Genomic DNA, 17,672 nt, shown 5'->3' on the forward strand with positions numbered 1-17,672 from the left:
ACTCATGTTTAGTTATTTTTATAGATGAGTCATGTTTAATTATTTTTATATCGGCTAACTTAAAATTAAATAATCCTTAATTTTAACATTTATTATTTATGAGAAACAAACACATTAAACAAGTTATACATTTCTATTATTCCAAATGTAGTTATTTGTATAACTTTTTGTCTGACATTTTTTGTAACTGCAGTACAAGAGATGTTCATAAAGGAATGTAACTCATCGTAAAACAGTTTCTGTATAATCCAACAAATTATCATATATAATCAATTTTTTAATTATAATTTCTTACTTATTAACTCTATAAACATCTTTTTTATATTAAGAGTACATAGTAATTGGACTCTAATTGTAAATAAATCTAACATAAATTATATATTAAGAATACACAATAATGCGAGTTGTCTTCATTTTGAACATAGCTCCCTCTAAGTGTTTGAACCAGATTTGCATTCTTCTATGTGACCATTCGTGCCCTTCCAATAGCAGCAGACCTACTTTCCTCTTGGGAGCATTGTAGAGTGAGCAAAGTCATGAAGAAGGAGTGAAAGTAAACACAAGCAGATTAACATAAATTAATAAATCAAAAGAAATATTTTCTCTTGCACTACAACATCAAAATGAGTCTCCCAATTCCTATCTGAAACCTATTAATGTAGAACATAAGGATTGATTATTATACTTGTCAGATAATATATGGATAAATTTTTTCATAAACATTGTAAGAGAAGAAAATAAGAAAAATTTCTAAGCAATAGCTAGTAAAAAAATTTATCATTAATGCATCAATAACAATATAAATTTCTCCAGTATATGCAAAATCAATCAACACCCTACACTTGGCTCTGTTTTAGATAGATATCTCCTTTTTTTTCTGGCTTTTATTTCTCTTACATTCTACAGATTAGATTCAATGATGTCTAAATCTACTTATATTCTCTCCCATAGTGATTATATCAAGCATTCATGTTTTATCAACATTACAATTATTGCATAAACATCACGTAAACATTTTATACTTCCTTGACTAATTAAAACATGTAATTCAGAATCATAAAGGAAATAATGTATATACAAAGAAACTGTGTGTTAATCATTGCATGACTGATTATGTGAAGTGTAGGCTTTACTGACTTAAGGTTACCACTAGATATGAATCACATAAAGATTAAAGAGTATTGTAGATTTTGCTGCATGAGACAAATTCTGTACTTTGAATAATTACCATAAAATAGTAAGAGGAATCAAAATTAGTTGCCAAACCACATCTCGCTTCATAGTTGCATATGAAACTCAACGCAACAAAAATGTTTGAAACTCAGTGTAGCAAAAATAGCCTTCCCTCGCACCATAATATGAGTATCCCTTATTGTTTCTGTTGACTCTTCCCAAATACTGTAAAGTTGAGCACGACATTAGTCATAATCAAAGGCTCAAATACTCTAACATACTCTGCCACTAATTCAAATCGGCTAGGAATGCACTGAAGCTTAGTATCTTTGAATGACAGGATCTTCAAACCAACAATTATAAAAAAACAAAAAAAAATTAAAAAGGAACCAAAATTTTTCACCATCTCTCAAGATCCTCCTAGTTTCTCTCTCCTTTCCCATAAACACACTACTCTTCGGCACAATCTCAATGGCCACCGACGGCAACCCTTGCAAACAATTACAATTCAGCCACAGGAGGCAAACAACTAATCACTAACTAACACTCATGCACATAAACCGAAGAAATCCATTGGATTAATTAACAAACACATAATTACTAATTAACATCAAAACCTTAAGATCGCAACGAGCATAGAATAATCTGGTAAATTCGCAAAAGATCTAAACTCTGCAACACAAAACACAATAATTAAACAAAACAAAAAATAAAATCATCCAAAAATAAGAAATACGACGAAGTCCAACGGTGAATTTGAAGCTTCAAATTTTAATCGGAGGCGAAGAGAGGGAATTGGATCGGAGGAAAGTAAGTTACCTTAATATCTGGACGATCCTTGAGGAGAATGTCGTGGTTGCGTTCCTCGGGGAGAGCTCGTACCACAGGCCAAAAGAGTCGTCCTGATCGAAGTCTTTGAGTCTCTCGAGCAGAGCTTGCAGCTGCAGAGAAAACGTCGTTGCCTTTGAGTCCCACCGACAATTCCCTCATTTCTCAATCACTCTCACATGCTATCTCTCGATTCCATTTGAATTCAGATTTCTATATTCGATTTCGATTCAGAGCTGAATTGTGAAGAGAATGAGTAAGTGAGGTCAAGTGTTGCTGTTATAGTTGGTTTGTTACCCAAAAAACAAAATAATCGATCATTTAATTTATTTTGTTGCGAAAAAAATATAATAGGAAGACGATAGATTTCCTGCAAATTCTAAAATACCATAAAACTTATTTACGAATTTCTTTTTCTAAGAAAATATGCATGAAAAAACTTAAAAAATCTGCTGCTGCTCTTTTTTAATTCCCAAAATAAAATAAATAAATAATAAGTAAACTACAACAAGTTTTGTAAGAATTTTTGTAAAATATTTTTGCCTCAAATTAATACTCATATCAAAATTTATAAATATTTTCTGAGTAAAAATTTTCTAAAAAAAATGGCAAGTAATATGAATATTTTAAATAATGAAGTTCCTGCAATAAAAATTAGTACTTTCCTGCCAAATTTTCTAAAACATTTAACTTTTTCTTACTAATTTAAATTTGCAGAAAAGTTTGCAACAAATATAAATTTTTTATGTGAATTTTTTTAGAAATGTAAATTTGCAGGAAAAAAATCATATAATAATAAATTCATAACAAATTTTGTATGAAATTCATGCAAAAAGAATTTGCAATAAATTTGGCAGGTAATTGATAAATTTCTAGTAGTGTCCACCCGCAAAATTATGTATCCATTTTAGTATATCATTTCTCAACTCCTTATCATTGCCAATGACCAACTTCCCTTTTCTTCTTAGTTCTCCTTGATCCCATTTATAATGTTTGTGAGATGTTGATCCCTCTTGAATCTCCTTGATTAATATCTATAAATTCACATGATTCACCCAAGACAAATGAATTTTGTTTACTAAATTATTTTGTAATTGGTGAGTAATTATGCTACTGCATTCCACCCCATTTCTTCTTGAAAGAGCATCTGCCACGACATTCTCTTGTCCCTTTTTGTACTCAATCGAGAAGTCAAACTCCATGAGTCAGTGGACAATCTCTAATCCAATATGTACTTCAAACTATAATGATCTGTTTTGATAATGAAATGTTTATTTAACAAATAATGCCTCCATTTTTGGACTCTTAAAACAACAACTAACAATTTCTTCTCGTACATAGACAATAATTGTTGTTGTGTGTTGAGAATTTTGTTGATATAAGCTATAGGGTGCAGCCATTGCATCAACGCTACTCCTATGCCTCCCCCTGACGCGTTTACTTCCAACACAAAGTCCTTAGTGAAATTTGGAAGAGCTAAAACTGGTGCACAACTGAGCAGTTCTTTAACTTTTGAAACATCAGTTTGGCTTCTTGTGACCAACTGAACCCATCCTTTTTAAGTATGTTCGTTAAGGGTTTGGCAACTATTATGTATCCCTTAATGAACCTTCTACAATAACCTGCAAGTCCCAAGAACCCTCTCATTTGTCTAATGGTATGTGGGTCTATGGATACCCCTGCACTTGATATGAAGTGCCCAAGATACTTCACCTTATTGACAACAAAATAACACTTGCTTCTTCTGGCAAACAACAAATTAGCTCTAAGAGTGAGCAGCATTTGTTTGAGGTGATCCAAGTGTTCCTCCAAACTCTTACTGTATACCAAAATATCGTTAAAAAATACCTTTAAGAATCACCTTAAAAACCTTTGAAAGATCGCGTTCATCAACCCTTGAAAAGTAGTTGGGGCATTAGTGAGGCCAAATGGCATCACTACATAATCATAATGCCCTTCATGAGTCCTAAAAGTTGTTTTGTGTATGTCTGAAGAAGCCATTATAACTTGATTATAACCAGCCCTAAGATCAATCTTGGAAAAAATTGAAACCCCTGAAAAACAGCTCAACATTTGGACCTCATCGAGATTCAATCACGTTACGATTGCATCAAAATCCTCGTGATATTCCAACACAAATTTCTTTTGTTGTAATCTCGTCAAGGCATCCATAGGATCGTCACATACTTCGCCAAATTGTTCAATGAGTAATTGTGTATAGTCGGCCCAAGAAAGCAGTAGAGAATAATGCACTGACCTTACTCATGTTATGTGCCATTGTAAAGCACGTCCCTCCATATGCACAATTGCAAGCTTGACGTGCACATCATCAGGAGTATTATTAATCAAGAAGTAGTTCTTACATTGAAATGCCCATTGATGAACCATGTCTCCAGAAAAACGAGGGAAATTGATTCTTGCCAAATGTGTGACGCAAGAATATGAAGAAGAATGATGGTGTTCACCCTTAAAATGCACTCCAATGACATGGCCACCAACATCCATAAACGTTTACGTAGCCAATTCTTGAAATTGATCTTTAAGAGAATCACTCAGTTTTCTGCATCGACCCTACAAGCTCCATCAATCGGGACTCTAAACGGTGACACACTCTGTCTTCCAAGTCTTTCATTGCCGCCATGTTAAAAGTTGCCTCCTTCATGTTCAACCTTCCCAAAGGACTGTGTAGATCTGATACCAATTGATATGATAAAAGTAGTTCCTGGAATATGAACTCGAAGAATCACAAAAACAGGGAACCCAAACAAAGAAAGGTTTTGTGATGTATATCTGAACTGTCAACACAACGTTACAATGAGATCAACCTTGGCTTATATAGAAGTACTCCAACCCTCATATGCATACACGGATAACCCCCAAGCCTCACATCTAGACACGTGTCAGACACGCATCAAATTACAATTTTTCCTAACATTACCCTCCCCTTAAAAGCATCCTAGTCCGCCAGGATGAATGTTGGAAATTTTTGCTTTAAATCGTAGTAATACTCCTAAGTGGCATCTTCTGAAAGTTGGTGTTTCCACTTCACGAGAACCTTGAGTGAGGGTTTGTTCCTCAAGTGGTTTTCAAATCCGGTGAACATCCACAATGTCACGTCGGTGCTTTGTTTTCTATTGCGGCTTCTTCTCGGTTTGAAACTTGACGTAGGAAGATGAACGCTAATTGTTTATATTTTTTTAATTTTTCTAGATCTCTAATGTGTAGGTGAATGCTATCGTGGAGGACTCTATATTTTATTTTTTCTAATTGCTAATTGTTTGTATTTCCTTTTAATTTTTCTGGATCTGTGATGTTTAGATGAATGTTATTATGGAGGATTCTGTGTTTTATGTTTTTTGATTGTTTGTGCATGTGGTATTTTTTTGGAAAAATAGTGGTTTGTGGAAGTGATGTTTTGTTTGGTGATGCAATCTAGAATTGTTTCTGATGGGTGCATTGAAAGTGACCATCACATGAAAGAGGAATGATTTGCCATCTCATGACTATTTTGGTGTTTTGGATTAAATTAAAGCATTCACAACAGTAAAATTTCAGTAAAAATCAGTCTATGAATGCAATAGTAAGTTCTAAATTTTAACAAAAAAAAGTTCTGAATAAAGTACTAAATTTTAACAAAAAAAAATCTAATTTCGAACAAAAAAAATTCAGTACTAAAAAAAACTAGTAATCCATAACTATCGATGGACTTTACTGTTAGATATTTTTGTTGGTAATTACGGACAAAATTATTTATCCGTCGGTAAAATTTTACGACGAAGGTATTACCAACAGTTTTTCAACAGTCAAATATTTGTCGATAATTTTAATCTTTTGACGAATTTTAAGTATTATAGACAGATTATGACTGTCAATAATATCAATTTTTCTTGTAATAATATAAGATACCGTATTTATAATAAAGAAAATATGAATTAAACCCAAAATATATAATATTAAATAAAAATATAAGATATCTAATATATCTAACAAAAGTACAAGAATATGAATCTTATTGGTATAAATACATATATGAATGTTGTCTCTTTATAATTCAAAATATCAAGATCATATTTGCATCATTAGTGACGTTATTTTAGTATCACATTTATATTACTCTCATGGCCTCTACTATCACAATCCATCAACACCTGTTTGTGCATTTGCTATTTCTCTAATGATAACTCGTGCACAATTAGGAGATCTCGGGTTGACCAAATTGCAGAAGATGGTGCCAATTGTTCACAACACAAGGTTGTGGCATGCACTAACCAACCCCTCCCATATCTTATTGTTGACCTTGTTGTCTATGTCTCTAATTGCCTATTTATTTATTTTATATTTCCTAATTGACCCAATCCAGTGACATTATCTTCACCATCAGTAAAAATAATGTTACTTCGCATGATTGGATTTCAAGAAAGATGATTAGCGTCGAATTTCATGACCTTTACCATCTCTATCCATCACCATTACCATGGGTATTTTTGTCTTGCTTGTTAGTGTTGTGATTCATTTGGTAATCCTTTAGCCTTTGTCTCACAATCCTCCCCTCACTTAGAGACCAAATAATTGATTTTAGTTATTTGATCATATGATTGGTAACCAATCATTTTTCTTTGAGTTGTCCTTCTCAGATTCGTTGTCTTCTATTACCCTCACAAATGACTCTTACATAAAAGTTCACAACATTGATCAACACCACCTACTTCATAAACTCCTTTACAATCTGTTTTGTGTGCTTTAGTTGTCCATTTAATTTAACTTTTATTAGCAAACTCAATTGTTCGCTTCACTTTTTTGTCATTTGCTAATAATTGTTAAACTCTAGGGGAGAAAGAAACATTGAGTTGAAACTATGGTTCTAGCACAGCACATGTGCTCTATCTATATTGGAAAATAACAAAGATATAGAATATATACAAAAGATTCTAATAATACGGAAGTAATTATTTATTATTATGTAGAATTAGTCTATTTATATTTCTAATTATGTAGGATTAGTTATTTATTTCTATAATTATATCAATATTCTTGATTATATAGATTTAGCTCCTTATATCTATAACTATAACAACATTCCTGATTACATAGCATCACTACATTATTTGTATAATTATAACAACTATTTTGTTTTAGAATAGGATGGATGGACAAACGTGATAGTATGTTGAGGTTGTGAAAGGAATAGTTGATGGAATAGAGAAAATTGTAGAGATAGTGGAATGTGGAATGAGTATGTTATGTACTTGTGAGTAGTGTGTTCATACAAGAATTTATTGTTTTTTCATCGCCCAAAAACAGATGCCACCAATGTAAAACCGACGAAAAAGAGATGAAGGCGTCGGTCCAACGACGGGAAAATGACCACACCCATTTCCTCGATGCAAAGCTTGTTTGCGTCGACCAAACGGGGACGAATTTTTTCCGCGTATATATTGTTGGCTCAATCGACAAAAATTAATAAAGAATATAATAAGAATTTCTTGTGTATGGGTCAAACCCACGAACATTAGAAAAAGTGAAAAATTTTAAAAAAACTTTCATCGGTTAGGACGACGCAAATGTGGATAATGCAACGTATCTTCTCAGTTTTGCGTGGGTTAAGCCCACGAAACATTGAAATAACTTTATATGCGTAGGCTAAGCCCACGCATGATTGAATTGAAAATCTGAAAGTAAGGGTTATGCGTGGGTTAGACCGACGCAAACAATTGACATTTTAATAGTTGGCGTCGGCCTAGCGTGGGTTTGGTCGACGCAAATACCTGCTAAATTTGAAATGAAATTTCTGTTTCTAGTTACATCCCAGACGCAAAATTGCATCCATTTCCAGAACCCACTGTCAGAATCCATTGTCAAAACCTACATCCAGATACATTTCAAACAATCCAGTATTCCAATAATATAGGATATCATTTCATTTATTTAGAACTGAAATTGCAAACATAAAATATAAGTATATTGTGACTTTAATTAGGACAAATTAAAGTCACACAAAATGTCCATGAGTCCAAGATCGAATGTGTCCATGTGTCCAAAATCACATTACAGTCACACAAAAAGTTCTAATATTGTCATTACAGTCACACAAAAAGTCCTAATATTGTCATTACAGTCAGCTATGCGCATGATACACACAAATGCTTTTAACCACACATGTTTGTGAATGGCACACTAGTGTTTCTGGCATATTTACCACCTACAACTGTTATTGGAAGAATCAGAGAACGTGCATATACCATTTTGAGCACAAAATATCAATACTTTCAAATGTTATATATGATCCCAATAAAATTAACTATATCCAAGTTCATTATTCTGAACAACACCAAAGTCAGAAAAAACAAACTCTTGTTATATAACATGTAAACATAGGAAAGATTAATTAGGTAGAACCCCTCAAAGAGAATAAAAGCCTGCATAATTGACTTCCCCACACTACATAAACAATTTGGCCCAACCCGTCTGTGATGGATATATAATAACTATAAATTTTAATCCAATCATTTACCTTATTCTGTAAATAATTTTTTATAAGAACAAGTCAAAAAAATTTCCAAGTGACATGATTTTTGAATCAAAGGACGCAGAAACAGAAGAGTTGGAAAAAACAAAATATATGTATCCCACACAAGCACTAACATTGCACCTCAGTTAATTATTTGTTGGGAAGCTAAAACAAAACCCACTAACACAAGCTTCCAACTCTTCTGCAAAATCCATCATACAGGGAAAAGAAAGACAATCTAAAGCACCCATCAACCAAAAAATCAGTCACGCAAAAAATAAAAGCTGACCTTGTGTAGCTGCCAACACAATTTTGACCTCCATTCTAAGTGTTTACTTCACCCCAACGGTCAGAACCACCTTCAATCGCAGCATCACGCACATTAACTTCACGATTTCAGCTCCAAAAATCCTTCCTCTCCACCTAATAATCTTAAACCAAAAAATTATTCAACTAATGAACTTAATGCAGTAAAAGGAATTTCAATGAATCTACCTGGTGCAAACCTAAACCCTTGCAATGTCCAAGTTCTACTGTTCTTAGAGAAAGGGGCTGGAATGAGCTCCCTTGAAACACTGTTTGCAGTTTCCCTCTTTTCTGAACAGAAAGAAGCTCCCAGAGCTGAGCTCGCCGCTTGCTGAAGAAGAAGAAACCTCGTCAGAGTAGCTGTACTCATGGGTTGTTCTAGTGCAACTCACTCTTTGGGTCCGTTCAGGAGAATACTCACTCGCGCGCAAAAACAATGGCAGTGAAAATGAGAACTGAAAGGTGAAAATGCAAAGGGGGAAAAGTGAAAGTATAGAGAGAAAAGTGAAAATGAAAACGAGAAGTGAAAGAGGAAAAAGTTAACCTAATAAAAAATTATTTTATTAATTTCTAAAGGATATGCGTGGGCCATCTGACGCAAACAATTGCATTTTAAATGCCCACCAACGATTTCAATTTTTTTGCATATAATTAATAATATTTTCCATTTTATTAAAGCGGATGGGAATTGATATTTTTGTTTTTAAATAATTTTTATTATTAGAGTCGATGTTACGTGTGTTAAGCTGACGCTTTATGCATCCAAACATCATCCGACGCCATTTTTCAGACGCTGAAAGCAAACATTCTTGTAGTGATTAGATGTTGTCTTACTTGTTATCATTACATAAAATGGTAAAGTACATGAATATTTATAAACCTCATCTTATTTACATGATTAGTCTAAAATATGTAGAATTTATGTAGAATGTTCTATATTTTTACCTATGTAGAATGTTCTTGACTTTTTGACCTATGATATCAAAGAACAAGAAATGATGAGTAACAATTAATATCTCGATATATAGACAAGTTAAGAGAAAACATACAAAGCAATGGCAACAGTGAAGCGTCCATCGCGTTGTAACTTGTCAACAAAGGATGTAACTGCAGCTGGAACTTGCCCAGACCAAAACCATTCATATGCTTCAGGGTGTTTGGCTGATGATTTTTCTCTAATTAAACTATCCAGGGGAGAAGATAGCCTTAGCAAACCGAATCAATACAATATTTACAAAAGTTTTAGGGTCAAAGCTCTAGGGAGTAGTATAAAATATTAAAACTAAAGAAACATAAAAAAAAATAAAAAAAATATCCATAAATGGGCAGAATAAGGCAATCAAAATGGTTTAGAAAATTGCAAGTATACAAACATTTTGTGTATTTAAAATTAGTATGTTTGACTAAAAACTTTCACGTGAAAGTTAAAGTAGAGGTTACTATCTTAAACTTTCAATCCAAATATATATTTTCAATTTGACACCTAACAAGAAGTCTCAAATTCAGAAAGAATAACATATTTCTTTTGTATTTCAATATAGAGGCCATTGGTCCCATTAAAGCATGAGTCTATGGTTTATTTTAGCAAATATACAGAGCTAATGTAATGAAACCAACATCAGAACAAGCAAATGAGGAGAAAATAGGAACAAATGGTAACAACCACGTGGCAGTGGATACAAATAATGAAGTCAGAAGAAAGAGCCCACAACCCAAAATAACAAACGTACAACTTAGGGATTATGTTTTGTGAGGCAATTAGCATATAGGTCATGCTGATTGGTGGGGGGAGGGCAGCGAAGAATGATTCTGACAGACATGTCCTCTCTTTTGGGTCCATTCTGTTCTTGTTCAGCTTTTTACTCTGTAATTACTACTATATTCATAGTAGTAGCCAGTCTCTCTCTTTTTTTTCGAGAAATAATACAGTTACAGAGTTTTCTTCTTCCCATTTTAACTCTTTGTGTGATCATTGGTGACTACTGTTACATTGGTGCTTCCATTGAGTTTGGCGGAAAACACTCGCTTGAAGGACCTCGCCTCCGATGTGAAGCGGTTGTTAGAAATGATGGATGCACGTGACAAGGAGTACTCTACTCGTTTTGCAGCGATAGAATCAACGGTAGAAGACACGCTCAAACGGTCACCGCCGGTGGAACCTAGTTCGTCGAACCCACCCTTCCAGGTCTGCAATGTCAAACTAGATTTTCCCCGTTTTGATGGAGTTGATGTTCTCTCGTGGATCTTCAAGGCCGAACAATTTTTCAATTATTACCATACACCAGATGCTCATCGTCTAACCATTGCAGCAATACATCTCGACAAAGACGTGGTTCCATGGTTCCAAATGATGTCACGAGCAAATGCGTTTCCTACATGGGTTGCTTTCACGAGAGCTCTTGAATTAGAATTTGGACCCTCTCCTTACGAAGTCCCTCGATCAACCTTGTTCAAGCTTACTCAAACTGGATCTGTACAGGACTATTATACCCAGTTCACAACCTTAGCCAATCGCGTCCAAGGAGTCACCACTAAGGCTCTGTTGGATTGCTTTGTGGGGGGTCTTAAACCAGATATCCGCAGAGATGTTATTGCACAAGCCCCAACAACCTTACTTCATTCAGTATACCTAGCTAAGCTTTACGAAAAAAAATATGTACCCAAACCCAGACCTTCTTACCCACAATTTCAGACCAAAACACAAACCCCAAACACTAGCCAACAGGTGACCCAATCACTCAAATCCACCAACCTACCACCCTTATTGCCCAAACCTGTGACCAATCAAAAAAAATACCAACATCAAAAGAATTACCGCAGCGGAAATGCAACTACGTAGAGAGAAGGGGCTTTGTTTTACATGTGACGAAAAATTTTCCCCAAGCCACAAGTGCCCAAATATGCAGTATTTGTTCCTGCAATTGCAAGATGAGGAGAACGTTGATATTCAACCTGAGCCACTTGATATCTCTGATTTGGTAGAAAACTTTAACGTACAAAAGCACCACTTATCATATAATGCATTAAAAGGTTCTTTTGGAGTAGGTACTATGAGGTTCTGTGGATCTATTAAGGGTATGCAAGTGCAGGTCCTACTTGACAGTGGAAGCTCGGATAATTTTTTGCAACCCAGAATCGCTCAATGCTTGAAACTGCCGGTTGAGCCCATACCAGATTTCCAAGTGCTAGTGGGGAATGGCAATGATCTGATAGCAGAAGGATTGATTAAGGAGTTGGAAGTAACAATCCAAGGACATTCGTTAAAGCTACCTGTTTATCCAAGGACATTCGTTAAAGCTACCTGTTTATCTTTTACCCATATCTAGGGCTGACTTGGTTATAGGAGCAGCTTGGTTAGCAACCTTGGGAGCACATATTTCCGATTATAGCAAATTGGTATTGAAGTTTTGTTTAGGCAATCATTTTGTAACCTTGCAAGGGGAACAAACCAAATTACCCACTCAAGCCAGTTCAATCATATGCGCAGAATGCACCAAACCAATGCTATTGATGAGTTGTTTACATTGCAAGTGGAATCTTCTCTATCTCCATTGGATCAAGGGATTGACATCCCGACTAATTTAGACTCGAAAGTGGCCATTTTGTTACACACATATAACGAAGTCTTTGCTATTCCTAAGGGATTACCTCCTCCTCGGTCGCAAAACCATGCCATTCCATTGCTTCCAGGATCCGGACCTGTCAAGGTGAGGCCTTATAGATACCCTCACAGTCAGAAATTACAAATTGAGAAAATGATTAAAGAGATGTTGGAGGAAGGAATTATAGTTCCGAGCACTAGCCCTTTTTTCTTCCCCTATCATTTTGGTGAAAAAGAAGGATGGAACATGGCGATTCTGCACAGATTACAGGGCCCTCAATTCTATAACTGTTAAAGACAGTTTTCCCATACCTACTGTAGATGAACTCCTTGATGAGTTATTTGGTGCTAAATTTTTTTTCCAAGTTGGATCTAAGGTCGGGCTATCACCAAATACTAGTGAAAGAGGAGGATAGGCATAAAATAGCTTTTAGAACCCATCAAGGTTTGTATGAATGGCTTGTTATGCCATTTGGTCTTTCTAATGCCCCGGCAACCTTTCAGAGCCTTATGAATGGAGTATTTCAAGTGGTTTTAAAATTATTACAGCAACACAAGTTGTTTGCAAGAATGTCCAAATGCTCCTTGGGATTACAACAAATACAATATTTGGGTCACACAGTTTCGGGTGAAGGTGTGTCAATGGAGAAAGAGAAAGTCCAAGCGGTGATAAACTGTCCTATTCCTCTAAATCTGAAGCAATTGAGGGGTTTCTTGGGACTCACAGGATACTATAGGAGATTTATCAAAGGTTATGCATCTATAGCTGGCTCTTTAACTAATTTGTTAAAGAAAGATAACTTTCAGTGGGATGCTGGACCCACAACAGCTTTTGAGAAGCTTAAAACGGCCATCACTCAAGCCCCAATTTTGGCTCTCCCTGATTTTTCCAAATCATTTGTTTTGGAAACAAATGCCTCAGGTTTGGGAATAGGAGCTGTTCTAAGTCAAGAATCTCATCCTATAGCATACTTCTCAAAGAAATTAAATACGGGAATGCAGAGAGAATCCACTTACATTAGAGAGCTTTATGCCATTACGGAAGTAGTGGCTAAATTTAGGCACTACTTGCTGGGTCATAAATTCATCATAAGAACAGATCAAAAAAGTTTGAGAAGCCTTACCAATCAAGTACTTCAGAATCCGGAGCAGCAGAAGTGGTTCCACAAGTTGTTGGGGTATGATTTCATAATAGAATACAAAAAGGGGAAAGACAATATTGTTGTTGATTCCCTTTCTAGATCCTTTTATGTGGCGTTATCCCAACCTCAAATCCAATTCATTCCTATCTTGAAAGAAGCACTACTGGCAAATTCTAAATTCAAAAAGATTATAGATGCTTGCTTGCAGCACCAACCTCTAAATCCTCATTATTCAGTGAAACAAGGTCTTCTTTTTTGGAAAGGCAGAATAGTTATTCCAACTGACCATTACTTAGTCCAACAAGTATTACAGGAATTCCATAGTTCTGCCACAGGAGGTCATTCTGGTTATTCGAGAACGTTGGCCAGAATTTCTTCTAAATTTTACTGGCAAGGGATGAATACTGCAATCAAAGAATTTGTTCAAAATTGCTTGATCTGCCAGCAAGCAAAGACTTCGAATACTCTTCCCTCGGGGTTATTACAACCACTTCCAATTCCTGATATGATTTGGGAAGACATAGCAATGGATTTCATTACGGGACTTCCGCCATCCCATGGTTTTACAGTGATCTTCGTAGTTGTGGACAGATTGTCTAAGTATGGCCATTTTTCTCCTCTGAAAACAGATTACACTAGTAAACAAGTAGTAGAAAATTTTGTGTCCACGGTAATTAAACTACATGGATTTCCAAAGAGCATCGTCTCGGATAGGGACAAGGTTTTCACTGGCCAATTTTGGCAACACTTGTTTCTATTGAGTGGTACCATACTTAGTATGTCATCGGCTTACCATCCGCAATCTGATGGTCAATCTGAGATTGTGAACAAGTGTTTGGAAATGTATTTAAGGTGTTTCACGTTTCAAAACCCTAAAAAGTGGGTTAAGTTCTTGCCTTGGGCTGAATTCTGGTATAACTCTTCATATCACCACAGCACGGGCATGACTCCTTTCAAGGCAGTATATGGAAGAGATCCTCCACCATTAGTTAAGTATGTGCCTGACCCAGCAGATCTTATTTCAGTTCAAGAACAGTTGCTACAAAGATACATTATTCTTCCCATCTTAAACAGAATCTTCAACAGGCTTAGCAAATAATGAAGAAAAATGCAGATCAGAAGCGGAGGGATGTGGAATTTAAAGTTGGAGATAAAGTCTTGGTCAAACTGCAACCTTATAGACAACACTCTGTTCCTTTAAGAAAAAATCGGAAATTGAGTTTAAGGTACTTTGGCCCTTTCCCAATAACTGAAAGGATTGGCAAGGTTGCTTACAAACTGCTGTTACCGGACACTGCTAAAATTCATCCAGTTTTTCACATTTCACAGCTTAAGCCTTGTAAAGGGAATCATTCTCAATCTTATATTCCCTTACCAATAACTTCAGGGGACACACAACCAGTACTTCAACCAGTTGCTATTCTTGACTCTCGAGTGATTATTAGGGGCACAAAACATGTTCAACAACACTTAATCCAATGGGCGGGATTGGATAACACACAAGCCACCTGGGAAGATCACACTGCATTAGAATATGCTTTTACACAATTCAACCTTGGGGGCAAGGTTGTGCTTAATGGGGGAGGAAATGTAATGAAACCAACATCAGAACAAGCAAATAAGGAGAAAATAGGAACAAATGGTAACAACCACGTGGCAGTGGATACCCCAGTAGTCCTAGCCGTAAACGATGGATACTAGGCGCTGTGCGTATCGACCCGTGCAATGCTGTAAGTCAAAAGAAAGAGCCCACGGCTCAAAATAACAAACGTACGACTTAGGGATTATGTTTTGTGAGGCAATTAGCATATAGGTCATGCTGATTGGTGGGGGGAGGGCAGCAGAGAATGATTGTGACAGACTCGTCCTCTCTTTTGGGTCCTTTCTGTTCTTGTTTCAGCTTTTTACTCTGTAATTACTACTATATTCATAGTAGTAGACAATCTCTCTCTTTTTCTTTCGAGAAATAATACAATTACAGAGTTTTCTTCTTCCCATTTTAACTCTTGTGTGATCATTGGTGACTACAGTTACAACCAATGGGATTGTTTTTAAATACATAATCCTAGTTTTCATAGCAAGATACAATCGTAATAAAGAATAGGTTTAATTATGTCTTTGGTTCCCATTTTGAAGTCAAAATCTCAAAATGGTACCCAAATTTTTAAAAGTCTCAAATTGGTCCCCTTTTTTGTTAAAACGTCTCACGTTTGCCCTTTCCGTTAAGTCAAGGTTGACGCCGTTAGAGGGAGTGTCACGTGTCAGTTCCTTGATTTTTTGAATTTTTTATTATTATTTTTTTGAATTTTTTTTATTTTTATTTTTAAAAAAATCAAAAAATTGTCATATGTCAAGCTATCATCGTGCCACGTGACAGAGTGACATGATAGTGACAGTGACACATGTCAGTATTACGCCACGTGTCATTTCCTTAGTCTCAATTTGGTCTCTTTATTTTAATTTGTCTCAATTTAGTCCCAATTTTCATAAAAATTAGCAATTTTGTCCCTTTTCAAATTGAAATAAAAATTAATTTTATATAAATGTTATACAAATATTTTTATTAAATTTGATATTTTTATTCAAATTGATATTTTTATTATATATTTTTAACATAGCTAAGTTTATTTAAAATTATGTTTCACATTCAACTTTACTTAAAAGTTTTTTCAAATTTTAAATTTATCTGTGTTTCATTGTTACATGTTAATTTATGAAATTTTTTTCTATTAACAACTTTTAAACCATTTTAAATAAATTTCAATGTAAAATATTAATTAAATGAACTTAATTTGGTTAAAAATATTTACTTGAAATATCAATTTTGATGGAAATATTTGTATACATTTATATAGAAATTAAATTTGATTTCAATTTGGAGAGTGACAAAATTGCTAATTTTTACAAAAAATTGGACTAAATTGAGACAAATTAGAATTAAGGGACCAAATTGAGATTACGAAAATGACACATGGCATAATACTGACACGTTGTCACATCACTCTGTCACTGTCACGTGACACAATGATAGCTTGACACGTGGCAATTTTTTGATTTTTTAAAAAAAATTCAAAAAAAAAAATTCAAAATTAAAAAAATTCAAAATTCATAATAAAAAAATTCAAAAAATCGAGGAACTGACCCGTGGCACTCCCTTTAACGGCGTCAACCTTGACTTAACGGAAAAGACAAACGTGAAATATTTTAACGAAAAAGAGGACCAATTTGAAACTTTTAAAAATTTGGATACCATTTTGAGATTTTAACTCCAAAATGAAACCAAAGACATAATTAAACCTAAAGAATAAAACTAAATCAAGGATAAAGTAGAAAAACTTCCTAATTACGTAATGAGGAGCGCGATTTTTACAGTAAGTGTTTGACACTAGTTAGACAAGTGTTGAGGACATGTTAGTGTCAAACATTTCCGAGAGGATAAATTCAAACACGAGAGTTGTTCGTGCTTCAAAGGAAACTGGAATCCGGACTCACTTTTCAACAGCATGGGATACAGTTATAAATCCAACAGTGAGTAGTCTTTCAACAAAATTTCTATCTTTTCCTCCAAAATGAAAAATAAGGGGAAAGTACTCATATCATAAGAAAGAAAAAATATAAACTATTAAACATTAGAATTTGATAATAAGATGTAAAATAGCTGTAAAAACACACTCTGATATAAGACAGAATGACCGAATCACTTATCTTATAAGAGGCTTTTTCTTTCTGAAAGAAAAAACTAATAACTTTTTTCTAAAATGATTTTACTTATGCTACTCGATAAATAATGTAAAATTAGAAACTTCTAGAATCGAAAATAACAGTCTTACAAGCTCCTTAACATTTTGCAGGCGCAACTACTTCCAGGAAGGAGGGAGGGTAAGGATGATTATCGTGAAAGAAGCATTTAGGAGATCCTTACTGGCATGGAAATCATGGGCATTGAACAATCTTCACCTTACGAGTTTCGTCTTCTTTCGTAGGTATTCCCCGTCCACCTCCGGCAAGTGCATTGACGTGTTTTTTCTGGGTCTGACACTTCAAGATAATCTTTGATACAAAAACACCAAGAGAAATTTTTTGTGCCATTTTTACGGCCTCAGATTTAATTTAC

The 17,672-nt window shown here is 34.8% G+C and overlaps 1 long non-coding RNA gene across 2 annotated transcripts; it reads right to left on the reverse strand.

The window, feature by feature from the left end:
* Positions 1-236: 236 nt before the first annotated feature.
* Positions 237-2,321, reverse strand: LOC146884577 (uncharacterized). 2 transcript variants are annotated; one of them, XR_014996557.1, is made up of 2 exons: positions 1,993-2,321; positions 237-1,398 (listed from the first exon to the last, which is right to left on the reverse strand). It is a non-coding gene; the product is annotated as an uncharacterized LOC146884577 (long non-coding RNA). The 2 variants fall into 2 exon arrangements; XR_014996558.1 differs by having other exon boundaries at positions 237-1,845.
* Between the last annotated feature and the right edge of the window lie 15,351 nt (positions 2,322-17,672).

This window comes from Vigna unguiculata, chromosome 7, assembly GCF_037176805.1.
Source record: "Vigna unguiculata cultivar grain cowpea cultivar isolate G323 ecotype 2 chromosome 7, ASM3717680v1, whole genome shotgun sequence".
Classification (NCBI taxonomy): Eukaryota; Viridiplantae; Streptophyta; class Magnoliopsida; order Fabales; family Fabaceae; genus Vigna; species Vigna unguiculata.